Genomic DNA, 11,713 nt, shown 5'->3' with positions numbered 1-11,713 from the left:
CGATTGTCTCTCCTACTTTTCTATTGCGTCTCTTTCTTCTTTACTTTATTTCTATTTACATTGATATTGTTCACACTAATCTTGAATCTTCTTTACTATAGTTAAATAGCAAATACTTGTGTTTCTGAGCACTATTCCTTATGGATATGACTACCCACTCACCAGGGTACGTTATTACTTGATAACCCGTGCACTTGCGATACGCACACGCAAAGTGGTTTTTCTCATGGATTGCATGCTTTTACATTCTATTTCATTATTGATTTTATCTTGCTCTATGGAGAGCTAAACCCCTAGTGGGTGCTTAGAATTGTAAACCCTAGGATGATTTTGTTTCATTGACTCTTGTTTTGCTTCCTTAATTGATGTTTTAATTGAGTTCCAACCTTGAATGCTTGTTGTATTGATTTTTCCCTTAGAGTAACACTAGGGTTGAGAATTTATCTTGGTAATCCTTGTGGATGTGTGACACACCATGTGGGTTAGACAAATCATGGTTGGAGAGGATCAAGAGGGTGACTTGAGAGGCGCTGGAACGTCCCCTTTCCCTTCCGATGTGATTTATCCTAACTTCATGTTCCAAGAGTTTTTTGCAATCATGATAGAGTGAAGTGCTAAGAGACAAAAATCCAGCAGGGGCATATTTAGCAAGCAATAGAGTAAAAGCGTTGAAGTAATCCTTAGTGCTGGGGCTTAATTGTGACTAGGGGTCTTTCACCTGGACCAAAGGATTAGATCTATATTAGGGAATGGGTTTTATCAGTTGGAGTCCATAGAGCTTTATGCAACTCCACACAGTGTGAGGTGTCGAGAGTATTCCTTTCCGCTGGGGCATAGTGTAGGGTTAGTCATGGTTAAACTTATGTTTGAGACCGTGTGTTTTAGGATTTCCATGATTCATTAAACATCAGTTAGGAGGCATAATGATTAGTCTTGCACTTGAAACAATAGTAATACTTGTGTTTTCGAGCACTATTCCCTGTGGATATGACTATCTACTCACCGGGGTACTTTATTACTTCGACAACCAATGCACTTACGGTACAGACATGCAAGGGGTGTGTCATTTATCAATTTCTAGGTTATGCTAGGTTGCATGACCATCACCCTTATATTAGACACACCATGCTAGGAAGGGATACATGTACGAATACGCCATGACCATCGGCTATTTTGTACCCCTCCAACTTTCGTGTTGTTCCTAGTTTGTGTTTTGACCCTAAATTGAGAAATACACCACCCTCATTGCAATCATAGGAAGATTTGGGTAAAAGAAATTTCATATTAGTTTTCATAGCAGATTATGGGATTATTGCGGTGACCATCGGGTTGACCTAACTTAGGATTTTCTCCATCCAAACTACCAATTGCATGATAGTTATATCATCTCTTGCACTTTAGTAGCCCCAAGGGGAACCTCATCTATGAACACTTTCCCTCCTTGATTATCACTCGTAAGTTGGCTTCACAGTAGATATTCTAGTAAAGTTTTATTTATTAATTTGTAATTTCATTGCACCACTCGAAGTTGTAGGTCAAACAACATGCAAAGCGGAAGTAAGAGTAGCTTCTTGGGCCCAAGGGAATATGACCCTTTTGTGCTTGCACGAGAGGTATTACTTGATGATCCATGCACTTACGGATCGCACCCAAATTTTTGGCCGCTGATGGAGAGCCACGAGGAATACTTGAAAAACTTAGAGCTTGTTGATTTGACCATTGTTTGTTTATGTGTTTATCTTGTTTTTTTGTTTATTATTTTGTGTACATATATCTTCATTTTCTTACTTCTTTCCTTAATATCTTTTAAATTTTTAAGTGTTGACTCTTATCTTTGTGCATACTTCCTTCCTCTTCTTTTAATCATGGCTTTGACTAACAGTTGAGTTAACTACTACTATCCACAGGATCCATACCTCCATCGCCAATACAAACCGTTGGAGTTGGATAGTATGTCTTTTGACAATGAACAGTGGAAGAAAAAATATTGCACTGAATCAACCACCCCAACTCTTGTGAATAAAAAGGTCAACAATTTCTTCAAGCAGTTATGGAATCAAAAGGGATGAACCCTGTGGTGGAATCTTACCGGCCTAACTGTCGACCCGAATTTGTTAGTGAAGAGCCAAGAAGTAGTTTGGATAACCTTTCAGAGTTAATGAAGCTGGTTGAGGGAGAGACAGATCAAACAAGGCCCAGTAGTTCCGAAAAGATGGATTATACGCATGGGAGTGACTCAAATGTGGCTGAGGATAAGGTTCCGATCATGGAAGAGGATTCGAATAGTGGTAGCTCATCATAGGGGGAAGACGGGGAAATTGAGAAGTTCAATCTCAAGAATTATGGGAGACTAAAGTCATCTATTGACGAACCCCCAGACCTTGAGTTGAAACCACTTCCTGGACACTTAGAGTATGCTTTCTGGAAGAAGGGTCCAAGCTCCCAGTCAATAATGTATCTGACTTGACAACTGAGCAGAAGGATAAATATTTAAGTGTACTAAAAAACCATAAAGCCTAATTGCTTTGAAAATCTCTGATATTAAGGGGATCAGCCAATCTTTCTATATGCAGAAGATTCTCATGGAAGATAATCACAAACCCATGGTGATACCCCAATGAAGACTTAACGCCAACATGAAATAGGTGGTGAAGAATGAGGTTATCAAGCTACTGGATGCAGGTATAATCTACCCCATTTTCGACAGTACATGGTAAGTCTAGTGCAAGTGGTGCCAAAAAAAAAGGGGAATAACAGTTATCACCAATGAGAAAAATGAACATGTTCCTACCAGAACCGTCACATGTTGAAGGATTTGCATAGACTACAGGAAACTCAGTGATGCCACAAGGAAGGATCATTTTCCACTGCCTTTCATTGATCAAATGATTGAACGACTCGCAGGACACTCTTAGTACTGTTTCTTGGATCGTATCTCTAGGTACTTTCAGATTCTCATTGCTCTAGAAGATCAGGAGAAGACCACCTTCACTTGTCCTTATGGTATATTTGATTATCATCGTATGCCGTTTGGGCTTTGCAATGCACTTACCACTTTTTAAAGATGTATGATGGCCATCTTCGAAGACATGGTGGAAGACATTATAGAGGTGTTTATGGATGACTTCTTGGTCTTTGGTGACTCGTTCAGCTTGTGCCTCATAAATTTGGAATGAGTCTTGGCCCAGTGTGAGGAAACCAATCTGGTTCTTAGTTGGGAAAAATGTCACTTCATGGTCAAAGAAGGCATAGTGCTTGGACACAAGATTTCCTAAAAGGGGATCAAGGTAGACAAGGAGAATGCCTCCACCATTAAAAAATTACATCCCCTGACCTCAACAAAGGCTATCCAAAAGCTTTTTGGGACATACTAGTTTCTATAGAAGATTCATCAAGAACTTTTCTTCAATTGCCAGACCACTAATGAAACTTTTGGAAGAGGATGCTCCTTTTGAGTTCAATGGAGATTACATGAATCCTTTTCTTAGCCTAAAGAAGAAGTCTGTTGAGGCACCAATAATAGTTTCTCCAAATTGGAGCTTGCCATTTAAAGTGATGTGTGACGCAAGTAATTATGTAGTTGGGGCAGTGTTGGGGCAATGACGGGATAACCATTTCTATCCTATTTGCTACGCAAGCAAGACTTTAAATGATGCCCAAGAGAACTACACCACCACTGAGGAGGAACTACTTGCAGTGGTTTTCACATTTAGCAAATTTTGATCCTACTTGGTGCTTTTCAAAGTAATTGTTTATACAAATCCTTCTACACTGAACTACTTGTTGAACAAACAAGATGCCAAACCTCAACTGATCCGTTGGATCCTATTGCTCCAAGAACTTGATCTAGAAATAAAAGAAAAGAAAGGGTCAGAGAATTTAGCTGCAGACCACCTGATACATTCCCAGGAGAGAAGTTGTGTAGCATTCAAGTAGTGGAGGAAGAAGAAACCCCATGGTTTGTCAACCCTACAAATTATCTGGTAATGAAAACTTTCCCAAAGTTGCTCACATGTCAACAAAGAAAAAAATTCTTTGCCGATCTGAAGTACTATATCTGGGAAGACCCCTATCTTTTCAAAATTTGTTCAAACCAAGTTGTTAGAAGATGTTTCTCTCGAGAGGAGGGGCATGGCATTACGAGATACTGCCATTTAGGCCTGACCAGGGGATATTACAGTGGAAACAGGATGACTAAGAAGATCCTGGATACGCGGTTCTACTGGCCTACTATATTCCAAGACGCACAGACATTTTGTGTAACACTATGATAGGTGTTAGAGAACTGGTAATATTTCAAAAAGGGAAGATACGCCGCAAAACTGGAACCAAGCTTACGAAGTGTTTGATGTGTGAAGGATCGACTTCATAGACCCATTCCCTAGATCCCAAGGTAATAAGTTTATTTTAGTGGCAGTTGATTATGTTTCCAAGTGGCTGGAAGCACAAGTATTTCTGTCTTGTGATGTAAGAGTGGTGGTAAATTTTCTAAAAAAAAATGTTCTCGCAGTTCGGCACGCCAAGGGTGATCATAAGTGACCGAGGGACTCATTTATGTAACTCTCAGTTTGAAAAGGTCTTAAAACTGTACAGGGTGTCTCATCAAACTTTGACTCCATATCACCCCCAAACTAGCGGTCAAGTTGAAGTATATAATCGGGAATTGAAGTGAATCTTAGAGAAAATGGTAAGTTATCACCAAAAACATTAGGCAGATCAGCTTGATGATGCACTCTAGGCCTATAGAATAGCTTAAAAAATGCATATTGGAGCAATACCCTACAAATTGGTCTATAGAAAGGCGTTTTACTTGCCCGTTGAATTGGAGCATAGAGCTTAATGGCCATAAAGCAATTAAATTTTGATCCTTACCTAGTTGCCCACAAGGAAAACTCCAATTAAATGATCTAGATGAATGGCAAATGATGGCATATGAAAACTTAGTGCGCTACAAAGAGAAAGTGAAAGAGTACCATGACTAACACATCACATATGTTTGATCACAACTTGTGTCTTCACGTTTGTTCACTCCAAGACTTCATTAACAAATTGCATCCATGATCTACTTTTGGTCCATTTCTTCTGCAATTGTCTCCACAACATTACATGCATAAAAGAACACAAATACACATGCATGAGTGATAAAATTTAAGAAAAGTCATGCTCAATGTAAGAAAAGAATACTTCATATTACTAATTCACAAGCACTAATCAAACTCCCCCACGCTTAGGCTTTTGCTTGTCCTCAAGCAAAAATAAAACATTAAAGCATATAAGAAGGAAAATTGAAAGTGCTTGGCCTTAGGTTCACCATAAGCATGCAAGGGAGCATTCTACAAGTAAGGAAAAATTTCAACACCAAATAAGAAAAATCAATGCTCTAGCTAAAAACTTGAATAAAAAAGAACAACAACCTAATATCTTGTAAGTGTGTGTAAACTCACTCAAGTCAACCCAACATATATTCCTCAAAGCTCTAAGTAAGAGGGACTTATTTATGTACAATAAGAAAAGGGAAGGCAGTAGCTTCATACATCCTTTAAGGTAGCCCTTTCCGAAATGGCCGCTAAGGTGGCTTTCACACTTTCGAGGTAGTAGTTCTTTCTACCGTGGTAGTAGCTTTCACTCATTACATGAGATAGCTCTTTCTCTCATTAGGGCATAACTAGTATCCGACTTATAACACTAGCTTCATACTTCATAGGTGGTAGCTCTTTCCACCCCCAATGCACCAACAAAACCAACATAACTAACTATATATATTTTTTTCATTCAACCATTTTTTTTTAAGAAATTATAACAAGAAACAACTAAACTAGTCCCTTTAAATATTGAATTTGAGTTTCCATAAGGTTTAATGAGTGAGTAGTGCAACAAGTGTCAATCGGGTAAAAATTCAAGTAAAAACTAGAGCATGAGAACATTTAATGTTAAAAATTCTCCTAAACCTAAGAATGCAACCATTGCAACTAAGGTGAACCACCATTGGTAACATGAGCATGTAAAATAAAAGCATAAGATGTAGATTGCCCTCAATGTACTCATGGAAGCACAATAAAATGTATAACAATCAAAACATATGTGGAGATGGGAAATTGAAATAATACTCCCTTGAACTCCTAATGGTACATTTGATGGAGCTATATTCATTAAGAGTTGAGTTCCAACGGGTTGTGGAGGACACACGGCCATGTGACCGTCTCCATGACTAATCCTCAATTTCCAGACTCACAAGAACATCTGCACGTATACACAAGGGGGTTCAATGAAGCTCAACAAAAATAAAATTGAGTCTATAAAGATATAGAAATGAAATACATCTCAAAGCAATTGAACATAAAAGATAAACTCAGAAGGAAAATCCTTTCTTAGTAGTACAAGTCCAAAACATTGCAGAAATAAAATACGAAAAATAAGAACAACTAAAAGTAAGATTCCTCAAGCATCGTTGTCCTGCTCGGTCGGCTCAGCTGCTGCTACTGATGATGCTGGTGCTGCAGGTGCTGGTGATGATGGTGGTGGGGATGCTGGTGCAGTCGGTGGAGCTCTAGGTCTCCTAATGAATGGCGAGGTTACGTCTCTCTCAAGTAACTACTATAGGATATGAAGACATGCCATCACGTCAGTGTGGTTCGCTTCCTGTATCATGAGAACCTTAGCCAAGTCATTTTGTAGCACCCCCACAGCACTCTCAAGCCTCTCAAAATGATCATCGGTTCGAGTAGGAGAGAAGATCCGGACTGGTGGTGGCTCTTGTGCTGCGGGTGGTGCCTCTGTCTGCACTTGTACCTGCTGTGCTCCTGCGTAGTCTGAGACCCTCCTACTGCGTCCTACTCTGCCTCAGCTGTCTCTAGTGGTTGTATGATCAACATATAAACTCCATCTCTGTACCTCTGGATCATTCCCATAACCCTCATAGTCTCCAAGCAGAGAGGCGACAATACTATAATCTTCTCGGCCCCTCAAATGGCATCTAATAGACCCATGCCCATGATAAGTTTAGTAATGTATGGGCCTGCGAAGATCACCCCCACTCAAGCATACTGGCCCTAGTGACGCAAGTACCTGGCCAATATGTGACCCAAGTGAATCTGCTGACTCTGTACCATAAAATACAAGTAGAGAGCTACTACCAGCTCAGGACTCTGATACTGTTACCACGTCCGTTCACTGACCTACTCATAACAGCGTGAAGGTAATGGTATGCAGGCTGTGAAAGACATATGGCCTTAGACACCCTTGTCTTGTATTATCCCTGGCCATATAGTGCTCTGTAAACGTGCTGAGGAGTCAAACTACCTTAGTATCTGTGAACACCTCATCGTATAATCGAAGTCGAATTGAAAGCTGTGTGATGATCATATTATGGTACTAACCAAGAGCACTGAACTGTATGGTGTCAATACTGTCAAAACTAGATACAACCAGTCAAACTCGAATGACACCAGTACCTCGAGTGTCAACATACAAATAGCCGGCTCCTTGATCGACAACAAACTCAGCCAACTGCCTACTGAGAGAAGCTCGTCGATCTCATCAGCCATATCATCTACAAGATGGATCTCTCCCATAGCACTCAAATTTAGGAACCAAGATTGGCTGAACTTAAGCTTCGCCAATCACTCAAAACAAGCATGGTGCTCAAGAATCACAAACTCCATGCTCTCCGGCTCAGGAGAACACTAGTGTGGATTCTTTCCAGCTGCCTTCTCTGTTCTGGGAGCCATATATGCCAGAATTGAAAAAGAATCAATCAAATAAACTCAAGAAATTCAATCGTTTGCAGAGATCCACATCGTCGTGTGGAAATTCCATACGCTCTGTGTGGATCTTCGAGCGTGAAAGCTACTACGACCAAGATACAAAAATCCTTAAAATATTTCAAAAAAATTTGTTCAAAAATTCTTTCTAAAAGCTCGTATCAAATATTTAATCATGAAATACAGTAATGACACACCCCTTATGTGTGACCCGCAAGTGCATGGGTTTGTCGAAGTAATAATAATACCCCGGTGAGTGGGTAGTTAAATCCACAGGGAATAGTGATGAGAAACACAAATATTGCTATTTAACTAACATAAATATGAATCAATAGTGGTGTGAACAAAATCAATATGGAAAGAACTAAAGACAATAAGAAAGAGAGGTGCAATAAAATGCGAGGAAAGGCAATCGATAGAAAGTGGGACATTTCTCACCCTAGGACTATTGTTCCAAGTGCAATACCAATCATTATACCTCCTAACTAAAGTCTAATGAGTCGTGGATGTCCTTAAACACACGGTCCCAAAACTTAAGGTCAACCGTGACTAATCCTATACTATTCCCCGGTGGAGAAATCTCTTTGTCTCGACACCTCACACTGTGCTAGGTTGCTTTAGGCTCTAGGGATTCCAAGTGATAAACCCTATTCCCTAATATAGATCTAACCCTTTGGTCCAGGCGAAAGATCCCTAATCACAAATAAGCCCCAGATACTAAGGATTACTTAAATACTTAACTCTGTTGCTCATGCAACTAAGCCCTAGCGGAGTTCGTCTCTTAGCACTTCACTCTATTGTGACCGCAAAGAACTCATGGAACGTGGAGGTAGGGTAAATCACACCAGTGGAAAAATGGGACGCTCAGCTACCTCTCGGCTCACCCTCTCAATCCTCTCCAATTTAGCATTGTCTTACCCTCATGGTGTGTCACTCATCCACAAGGATTACCAAGATGGATTCTCAACCCTAGTGTCACTCTAGGGGAAAATTAACACAACAAGCATTCAAGATTGGAACTCAATTAAAAACATCAATTAAGGAAAGCATCTTAAAGGTCAAAGAAACAATATCGTCCTAGGGTTTACAAGTTCAAGCACCCACTAAGGGTTTAGCTCTCCATGGAGCAAAATACAATCAACAATTAAGTCAAAATTAAAGAGATGCAATCCATGAATAAAACCCCCTTAGTAATCGTGTCAATGGTATTCTGGAGTAGCCTCGGCCTCTTCAAAGGTTCCCTCGTCAAACCTAGGGCACACCTCGCCGAATCGATGCTGATGAAAGCTTCCCCAATAACTATCTCTGATGGAACGCGGTGTCGAAGGCCATAGAACCACTCCAAAAACCTTGCCAAAGCCATTCTAAACCCTAGCCGCAAGCCTCTCCAAAGTTGGGGAAGAGATATAGAAAAGATGGAAAAGAGGATCCCCAAATCAATACAAGTCGCGGTTTTATAAAGGGCTGGAATAGGGAATCCACACGGGCATGTGAAATTTCTACACGCCAGTGTGAATCTGCAGGAACCTAATTTTCTGTGGCCTGTGAGAAGTAACTGCTATATTAAATTGCTACAATTATTTGCTGCAGGTTAGCTATAGTACTCCGCTAAAAACACTCCCGAATCCACATTTTTCATCAAGGCAATATAAACGGGCACACGTCTATGCAGTAGATGGCGTCATTTCTTCAATAAGGGATAACATTGTTGAAGATCTTGCTATCATTGCACAATTCGGAACACATAAGTGCGACTGCCTTTGTACCCCTCCAATTTACATATTCCACCAAACATAATGGAGGTTGGCACACACTCATATGTCTTCGAGGACAACTTGCATCTTCTCGTGTGTCCACTTCAAGATTCCATCACCATAGTGCATTCACAATCTACTTTGGCTCCTTTCTTCTCTTTTTAGCTCCACAACCCTATATGCGCTAAAGAACACAAAAACACAAGTATAAGCGATAAAACCTGATAAAAGTGATGCTCATTGTAAGAAAAGAATAGTTTGTATTCTTTGTACACAAACACTTATCAAACTCCCCCACACTTAAGCTTTTACTTGTCCTCAAGCAAAAATAAAACATTGAAGCATAGAAGAAGGAAATATTGAAATTTCTTGGCCTTAGGTTCACCAGAGCATGCAACCGAAGCATTCTACAAGTAAGGGAAATTTTAACACTACATATGAAAAATCATTGCTCTAGCTAAAAACTCAAATAAAAAAAGACAACAAACCCAAAATCGTATAAGTATGTGTAAACTCACTCGAGTCGACCCAGCTTATACACCTTAAAGTTCTAGGTATAAAAGGACTTATTTATCTACAGAACAACACAAAATAAAGAGATGGTAGTAGCTTCACACATCCTCTAAGGTAGCCCTTTCCAAAGCGGCTGCTAAGGTGGCTTTCACACTTTCGAGGTGGTAGCTCTTTCTACCGAGGCAGTAGCTTTCACTCATCCCATGAGATAACTCTTTCTCTCATTAGGGCATAACTAGTATCCGACTTATGACGGTAGCTTCATACTTCATAGGTGGTTGCTCTTTCCACCCAAAATGCACAACTTAAACAAGTAGTTTTCTCTTTTCATTTTTCATTTTTTTAGCAAAAATTAACATGAGAAAACAAAAACGAACCAGTCCCTTAAACATCGAACTTGAGTTTCCAAAAAGGGTTTAATGAGCAAGTAGTGCAACAATTGTCAATCGGGCAAAAAAATTCCTAGAAATTAAAGTAAAAAAACTAGAGCATGAGAACATTCAATGTTAAAAAAATTTCCCTAAACTTGAAAAATACAATCATTGCAACTAAAGGTAAAACCGCCATTGGCTACGTGAGCATGTATTTCAATCAAAACTTATGTAATAAACATGTGTGATATGAACTCCTCCCCCCACTTAAGATGTATATTGCCCTCAATGTATGCAAGAAAGCATAATAGGATATAAATCAATCAAAAGCATATGTGGAAGTGGGCAATTGAAACAATACGCCCCTAAACTCCGAATGGTAAGTTTGATAGAGCTATATTCAATGAGAGTTGAGTCTCAATGGGTTGTGGAGCACACACGGCCATAAGACCGTGCACATGAATAGTTCCTCAAATTCTATACTCACAAGACCATCTGTGCTATACACAAGGAGGTTTAGTGAATATGAACAAAAACAAAACCAACTCGAGTATATAAGGATAAGGTAATGAAATTCAATTCGAAACAAAAATAAAAGATAAACTCAGAAGGAAGATCCTTTCTGAGCGATACAAGCCAAACAAATATACAGAAATGAAATATGAAAATATGAAAAACAAAGAAAAGAAAAGACGCATCAAGCATCGGTGTCAAGCTTGGTCGCCTCTTCTGCTGCTGGTGCTAAGTCAAATGGTGATAGTGGATCTGGTGATGGTGATGCTAGAGGTGCCGGAGGTGTCCTGGATCTCATAATAAATGGTGAGGCAGTGTGTCTCTCAAGGATCTATTGTAGGATATCAAGACGCGCCATGACCTCTGTGTGGTTCACAGCCTGTGTCACGCGAACCTCGGCAATATCAGTCCGGAGCACCCGTACAACACTCTCAGGATAGCCTCTGAGTGACTCTGAATGCATCCACATGGGCGCATGAAAATTCCCCACGCCATGTGCCCGACCGAGAGGGGCACCCACACGCCCCTATGGCTTCTCCGTCCACCGAGAATTCGGCTAAGTGTTCCATACACCCCTCGTGGAAATTACACACGGGCATGTGTATTCTCACAAGAGTAGTCAATGGGGCACTCACGCCTCCCCTGTGCTCTCGAGATGGAGGAGAACTTGTCTGCAGTACTTCACACGCAGGCAGTAATTACCCACGCCCAGTGTGCCTTCACAAGGTCATCCACAAAGGCATTCACATGCCCCTATGTCTTCTTGGGATGGAGTCTCGAGAACTCGCAGAAACACACACAC

This window comes from Dioscorea cayenensis, chromosome 3 (genome assembly GCF_009730915.1).
Source record: "Dioscorea cayenensis subsp. rotundata cultivar TDr96_F1 chromosome 3, TDr96_F1_v2_PseudoChromosome.rev07_lg8_w22 25.fasta, whole genome shotgun sequence".
Taxonomy (NCBI): Eukaryota; Viridiplantae; Streptophyta; class Magnoliopsida; order Dioscoreales; family Dioscoreaceae; genus Dioscorea; species Dioscorea cayenensis.
The sequence above is the reverse complement of the archived record's forward strand: the minus strand, read 5'-3'. Positions refer to the sequence as shown.